We start from the raw sequence: 5883 nt of genomic DNA, 5'->3' as shown, positions 1-5883 counted from the left end.
AAGGGAGAGTTGGTTGAAGCTTACTCTAAGATCAAGTTTCTTGAACTTGAAATTATTCAAGATAATGTCACGGTTGAGTGCATCTCCACCAAGAAACTTGACAATGTGCTGTCCTCTAAAAAATCTTCACTTGATAAGACCGGTTTGGGCTATATTAGAGAAGGAAGCTCTAGCAGTGAACCCAAGAAGAAAGTAAGGTTCGTATCAGCCAAGAATGATGAGAAACTCAAAGAAGTGAAGCCTAAGATTGAGACCCCTACTGCTGTAAAAAGATCCATTGGTGCAAAACCAAAGGAAAAAGGGAAGTCATTACCCAAAAATCAAAGGGGGCCTCAAGTGAAGCATGTGTGTCATCATTGTGGCGTACAAGGGCACACAAGGCCGAATTGTTTCAAGCTTAATGCACTCAAGAAGGTTGATTCTCTACGTGGCCAAGAAATCTCAAAGAGAAGACCAAAGGGAGCACAAGCTAAGGGAGATAGCGAGGGACGTCTCATTGGAGACGTTATGGAAATGTTGAAGAACATATCACTATGCCTTGCTAACTTCACTCCGAGGTTTGAAAGTTATGTTGGTCATACCTCGCCATCTAAGGCTCTCACCCAAAACACTCGTAAAGAGTGGGTGAAGAAAGGTACTTATGTATGATCGTTCTCTATGCCCATGCATTAATACTTCCGATGTTTAAGGCCATAGGTTCATGCATCACGACATACATAATACTCTCTTGTCATTGCTTCCAGTTTATAGCATGTTTCTTTTACAAGTTTTGTTTTGTACTTGTTGTTTTGTTGATCTTACTTTACTTGTCTTGTTTTTTAGCGTGTTGAAAAATTCAAAAACCAATAAAAATTGAAAAATTTCCAAAAAGTTTGATCGCTTGTGTTGTGTATATCACATATGAGTTGGCCTAGTACCTTTGTACTAACGGCGTAGTGCATTTACAAGTTTAGCTTGTTATGTATGCATATCTATCTTTGTGGGAAAAATCTTAAAATCTATGTGTGACTGTTGTAAATCGATCTTTAAGCTTGTCATGAATAATTGGTCAATAGATTTGTTGGTTTTGATACATGCATAGACCTGTGCCTATATATTTTCCCATATTTTTTTTTTTTTTTTTTTTGCTTAAAGAGCTCACCAAATGTAAATCTCAAAATGGAAAGAGATAATGAGTTGCAAAAGCCGTCGCACATACTAGTAGACTAGGAAAAAGGGAAAACGACTTTTTATTGAAATATATGGTGCTCAAAAAGCCAAAGACTCATTCTCAATATTGAAATATCAAAAATTTCAAGCACCGATCTCAAAATGAGATGTATTGTTCAAAAAATGATCAAATGTTATGACTTGTATAGAAGTCAAATGAAAAGCTTCTAAGATTTGTAATCATTCTCTTGTGAGAGGTCATATATGTTCATTTCTATAATTGAGATAAACCACTTGACTTAGTATCAGTTGTGTATGACTTGATTGAATTGATCATTGAAGTTTCACTCTAGTCTAAGGATTTTTCCACATTTGATACTCACCCACAACACACAAGTTGTAGTTCAATTAATGCTTATTTATTTGTATGATTGTACATGATCAAATGTGATGTGTATGCTCAATTGCTTGTCGATCAAACCCAAAAAGATTTTTGAGTATTTTATATGTTTCTGAAAGTGATTTTATGCTTTCATGCTTTAAGTTTTTATTCTTCAAAAACTTGTTCAAAGGCCTTTTTGCAAGAAGCTCGCGACTAAGCACTTCCTGCGAAAAGAGGTTAAGGCAAAAATTGGAAAACACAAATTTCATACAGAGACTTACGCGACTATCTCGCAACTGTTTCGCAACTAGAAGCTTCTCGCGAAAGTCTTTTGTGCTTCAATGATATTTTTCGTGAGTAATTTCAAGACTATCTAACCCGCGAAAAACACGTGTTTTTAGTTTTATAAGGCTGATGTGACTAATTTTTAAAAACACTCTTGAGTTCCCTCCTTTGCCTCATTCAAACCTCTCTCAACCCATATTTGATTTTCACTCAAAACCCTCCAATTTCAAGTACAAATCTCTACAAAATCTCTTCAAAGGCATGTTTCTTAACATTCTTTTCAGCTTTTCATTTTAGATTATGCAGAATTAGTTTTAGGGTTCTTGAATTGGGGATTTTCGAAAAAGGGGTTAGGAACTATGATTTTAGGCAAAAAAATTTCAAAATTTTGATTAGGCTTTGCCCCTCTTGTCTTGTTTGTATCTATGTTGGCCCCTTGTGGCAATTTGATCATGTATTTAGGCATGTTTCCATATGTTTATGCATTGCCCATATGTGTAGTGTAGTGTTGCATATAAAGTGTTTGTCAAAATGCTCAAGTGGCATTTTTGAGTTGTTTTGGATTCCAATAAGTTCCAAATTTTGGGTTTACCATTGATTGAACTTGTTTAACATGTTTTGATCTTTGGGTATGTGTTTTACACACTTTGACCCACATGTGTCCATTCATGCCTTGCCATGCATCTCCTAGGCACACCTCATGCACACTTCTTGCACACCACATGCACACTAGATGCACACACATTCACAGCTTGATATAATCAAGTTTGTGTTCTGTGTTTGTGTGTGTGTGTGTTTCCTTGTGCAAATGTCTCCAACCAAACACTTTGCTACCAAGAAATCCTCCAAGCGTCCTCGCACGGACTCTGAGAACTTCAAGTCCATTGAGGCAGACATGGCTTATAACGATTGCTACAAACGAGCCACAATCATTACGGAAAGAGTTGTTAGAATGGAGACTCTTGAGGACACTTGCATTCCTGATGTGTTCAAGGAAAGGACATGGACAAAGCTGTTGAATCCGAGTGGAAATGTGTACTCAGAAATCATCAAAAAGTTCTTTTCAAATGCTAGTGTGGATGGAGACCACATTAATTGCTGGGTGAGACACAAGGAGTTTGTTATTACAAAGGAATCAATCCAAGAATTCCTTAAAGTTCGTCCACCTTCTCAGTAGATTACCGTTCGGTATGATGATCGATTGGACTCTCTTGAGCCAATGGTGAGGCTTCTTGGTGGTACACTAAACAAGAAGTCAATGAACACCATTCCATTCAACTTGGAGATGAAGACTCTAGCTTATGTCATGATCCACAATTTGTATCCGGTCACCAATTGGACGACATTGTCCGCTCCAAGGACAATTTTCTTATATGATCTCTTCACACATAATGAGATTGACATTTGTGGACACATCTTCCATCTCCTAACCAAGAGCATTGAAAAAAGGAACTCCAAAACTATCATGCCATTCCCCACTATCATTATGGGCCTCATTGTAAGGACAAAGCTTAAACTTCCGAGTGATCTCACAATTGTACAAAGAGACTATCCCATAGGTGCCAACACTGTGACTAGAAGCAAAGCTCACATCACTAGATCCAAGACCGGCGTCTCACAAATACCAAGGGATCATGTTGAGGAAGAGGGTGGAGATATTGAGGAGGAGATTGACAAATTCACCTCAGCACTAGAAAGTTCTGGTCAGCCATCCTCTCAAGCATAGGCACAGGGACTTGATCGTCTTGATCGCCTCATTGCTAGGGTAGAGTAGATGTATACCATGTTGGCTCTCATGTGCAGCACACCGCGGACCGGTTTGCATACATCTAGGGGCAGATTACTACACTATCTTCACAGATTGAGGATATGCCAATGGAGCAAGGATCCGATTCAGAGTCCAAGCAATTCTAGCCTCTTTGGCCATTCCGGTTAAAAGGGGGGAGAAACTTTTGAGAGGGAGTATGCACAGTTGAGGGAGAGCAGAGCATAGTCATAGTTATTGGTTTATTGTTGGCGGTTTAGCGTTTTTATGTTTGGCTTAAACTTTTTTAGTCTTTATAACTCATGGATAGTTTTTATTGCTTTCCTTTAAAGCTTAAGTACATTGGTTTTATTTCCAGTTTAATACTCTATACTTGTGTTTCTTTCATTGCTTTGTAGCATCTTTTTGGTACTTATAGATGTTGCTAAACTATCTTAAGTACCACACACTTGTACCCTAGTAGGATTTTGTGTCCTTGATGCAAATACTTCTTGTATCATGCAATTGATCATTGTGATTGGTCTTTATTGCATTGCGTGTCCGGATGAGCATTTACCAGCTAAATGTTCATTGTAGTCATTCTTTAATGATTGTTTTTGTATGATCAAAATATGCTTAACTGCTTCATAGTGTTTATTACCTTGATCACACTTTACTTGCGTATATAAGTACCATGTATTCAAATTGTCATTAGATTATTGAAAGTTTTGTTTGTGTGCGAGTGTTTCAGGTTACAGGTACATACATGCAAGTGCTTCACAACTTCTAGATTAGGTGCGAGTGAGTTTTGCCACTATTCCTAAACTCACGCTTAAGTCTAGAGTCTACTTTAGGGGTTTCGTCACGGAATAGTCAAAGGGGGAGATTGTAAAGTTGTAATTTACAACTAGTTTATGTTGGCTTTAATTTCGTGCCAAAATTTGATTGTAATTATGTTCAATCTTATGTACCCTGTATTTTATGTGGGATTTATTTGTAAGAGTTGTGTGTGAGAGAATGAGTGTGAAGACTCAGGACAATTGAATACTAAATTTGTTTTCGTGGGTAGCTCGCGAGTAAGTTTCCCACGAAGTGATGCATGTGCCCAACACATGACTGGAATGCAAAGAGTCCGGACAAGATGGAGACAGTTGGTTTTCGTAAGTGTCTCGCAGGTAAGGCCTTCCCGCGAGATACTCGCAAAACATTCTGTTTCGCTGAATTGTCATATCTGATACACATTATCTGTACCCGCACTATGTATATCCACATTACCCACAGATGTTGAGGAGTACTTCTGAGAGAAAACCCTAACCACAAACCTTAAGAGTTAGAGATTGTTATACCCACATTTCTCTACACAATCCATTGTGGTTTTTCCTCAACTCCTACATCTCCATTTTCAAATCCTTGAGAGGTTGCTAGCCTAAACACTGACCACACCCATACTGAGTGTCAAGTGAGGTTTTGGTGCTGCTGGGAAGTATTAGAAGAAGCCAAGCTTTGGCGGATGCAATCTGGCGTATTGCGGGATCCGGATAGCTAGACAAAACAGGGTTCCGAGAAGCCTTCTTGGAGTAGAAGCTCAGAGGGCTCAGGTGCATCGAGTAGATTAGGCTTGGAGGGTCTCTTACTATTCATGTATCCCAACTGATTGTCTAGTGGATCGATTTACTGCTTGGAGGGCGGCAGAGAGGTTTTACGCCGACTACTTCGGTTTCCACTTCGATAACACATCAACGTGTTATCTTGTATTTGCATTCTTCTTCCCTACTCTTTTAGCTTTCATTTTACTGTTTTAATGATTATGGCTTAGAGTAGTTATATTGTTTATCCACTTGCATTTACTTTATTTCGCACTTAGTATAAGTTAGAGTAAAATCAATCGAGTCGTAATATTCAATTTGTGGGTCTAAATAGCTCTTGTGTTTTTAACACATTTTCGTGCTTTCAATTGATATCAGAGCAAGTACACTTGTTTGGTTTCAGTACCTAAGTGTGATCCGTGACCCCTCTGTAATGGACAGATCACAATCGCTCAATGCTCCACCATTCTTTGATGGGAGCAACTATGCATTTTGAAAAGTCCGTATGAGGGCATTCCTGTGTGCTATAAATGAGCCGGTATGGGATTCTGTCGAGAATGGGTATGTCAAACCCACAACACCCAAGTCCCAATGGGAGAAGGCAACTTTTACTTTGGCAAATGCAAGTAGTAAAGCTATTAACGCTATATTCTCTGGTGTGTCTATTGATGAATTTCACAGGATATCGCATGTGGAGATTGCCAAGAAAGCTTAGACGATTCTTGAGACTACCTATG

Source organism: Quercus robur, chromosome 9 (genome assembly GCF_932294415.1).
Source record: "Quercus robur chromosome 9, dhQueRobu3.1, whole genome shotgun sequence".
Lineage (NCBI taxonomy): Eukaryota > Viridiplantae > Streptophyta > Magnoliopsida > Fagales > Fagaceae > Quercus > Quercus robur.
This window is presented reverse-complemented; position numbering follows the sequence as displayed.